Source organism: Silurus aristotelis (assembly GCF_946808225.1).
Source record: "Silurus aristotelis genome assembly, chromosome: 1".
In the NCBI taxonomy this organism is placed as follows: Eukaryota; Metazoa; Chordata; class Actinopteri; order Siluriformes; family Siluridae; genus Silurus; species Silurus aristotelis.
Genome location: NC_139574.1, coordinates 28,637,640 through 28,639,689, shown reverse-complemented (window position 1 = coordinate 28,639,689; position 2,050 = coordinate 28,637,640). Strand labels below are relative to the sequence as shown.

General features: G+C 38.1%; 1 protein-coding gene across 1 annotated transcript in view; it reads right to left on the bottom strand.

Moving 5' to 3' along the window:
• The window catches only part of fbxo43 (F-box protein 43), a 129,051-nt gene that overhangs the window by 19,701 nt on the left and 107,300 nt on the right, over positions 1-2,050 (bottom strand). The gene's annotated exons all lie outside the window — the stretch shown is intronic.

Here is a 2,050-nt window from a genome sequence, read left to right as displayed (position 1 = left end):
TCTTGATTGTGTGTGTGTGTGTGTGTGTGTGTGTGTGTGTGTGTGTGTGTGTGTGTGTGTGTGTGTGTGTGTGTGTGTACGTACGAATATTTCAAACTCAGACGAAACAGCAATTATGACAATTGCAGGGTGGAGAAGCATAATCATCCTGCTAGATAACGTTTCACAACACACAGACAGAGAAATAGAGAAAGAGAGAGAGAGAGGCAGAAAGAGATATGTTTGGATACCCACACTAAGAGTGAGACAGATCCGGAGTGGGTGAGTGTTAATGAAATTTAGTTCAGTATAACTTTATTTAAACAGCTGTAGGAGACACACAAAACAGAGCCAGGAGATTTTAATTTATTTATTGGTATGTTGTTTGTTAGTTTCGGTCTGTTAATCTCTGTTTAGATGATACATGTAGTCCATAATACTTTTTAACTGTCAGATTTTTGTGTCTGATCTTTCCGACTCATCTTTTATACTGATTTGTGATTAGTTAGAAGGTGAGTGTTAGTTTTTGATTTATTTGTCTTCATTATCAAAACAATTCAAAGGCTGAACCAGTTCAACTTTTAATCCCAGTTCACCATCATCCATTGTGTACATCTTTATCATATACATGTTTGTTGGAATGTAACCATGTGGAGATTTGTGCTCATTCAGTCGCAAGGGTGTTAGTAAAGTCATGTACTAATGTTGGGTGAGGAGGCCTGGGGTGCCTAAATCATCCAAAAGGTGTTCAATAGGTTTGGGGTCAAGATCTTCCTCTTCAACCCATGTAAACTACATGAATATTTTCATACTGAAACAGTATTAGTCTCCTACAGAGGTGGGAAGTAATGAAGTACAAATACTTTTTTACTGTACTTAAGTCGATTTTTCTGGTATACTTTACTTCACTATTATTTTTCACAACTTTTTACTTTTACTCATTACATTTTTACACAAATATCTGTACTTTCTACTTCTTACATTTCCAAACCAGGCTTGTTACTTTACTTTTAATCTACAAACCCGATTCCAAAAAAGTTGGAACACTGTACAAATTGTGAATAAAAAAGGAATGCAATAATTTACAAATCTTATAAACTTATATTTTATTCACAATAGAATATAGATAACATATAAAATGTTAAAAGTGAGACATTTTGAAATGTCATGCCAAATATTGCCTCATTTTGGATTTCATGAGAGCTACACATTCCAAAAAAGTTGGGACAGGTAGCAATAAGAGGCTGGAAAAGTAAAATATACATGTAAGGAACAGCTGGAGGACCAATTTGCAACTTATTAGGTTAATTTGATTTGGTATAAAAAGAGCCTCTCAGAATGGCAGTGTCTCTCAGAAGTCAAGATGGGCAGGGGATCACCAATTCCCCCAATGCTGCGGCAAAAAATAGTGGAGCAATATCAGAAAGGAGTTTAAAGTTTATCATCTACAGTGCATAATATCATCCAAAGATAGAGAGAATCTGGAACAATCTCTGTGCATAAGGGTCAAGGCCGGAAAACCATACTGGATGCACGTGATCTTCGGGCCCTTAGACGGCACTGCATCACATACAGGAATGCTACTGTAATGGAAATCACAACATGGGCTCAGGAATATTTCCAGAAAACATTGTTGGTGAACACAATCCACCGTGCCATTCATGGTTGCCGGCTAAAACTCTATAGGTCAAAAAAAGAAGCCATATCTAAACATGATCCAGAAGCGCAGGCGTTTTCTCTGGGCCAAGGTTTATTTAAAATGGACTGTGGCAAAGTGGAAAACTGTTCTGTGGTCAGACGAATAAAAATTTGAAGCTCTTTTTGGAAAACTGGGACGCCGTGTCATCCGGACTAGAGAGGATAAGGAGATGTTATTAGCGCTTAGCTTAGACGCCTGCATCTCTGATGGTATGGGATTGCATGAGTGTATGTGGCATGGGCAGCTTACACATCTGGAAAGGCACCATTATTGCTGAAAGGTATATCCAAGTTCTAGAACAACATGTGCTCCCATCCAGACGTCGTCTCTTTCAGGGAAGACCTTGCATTTTCCAACATGACAATGCCAGAC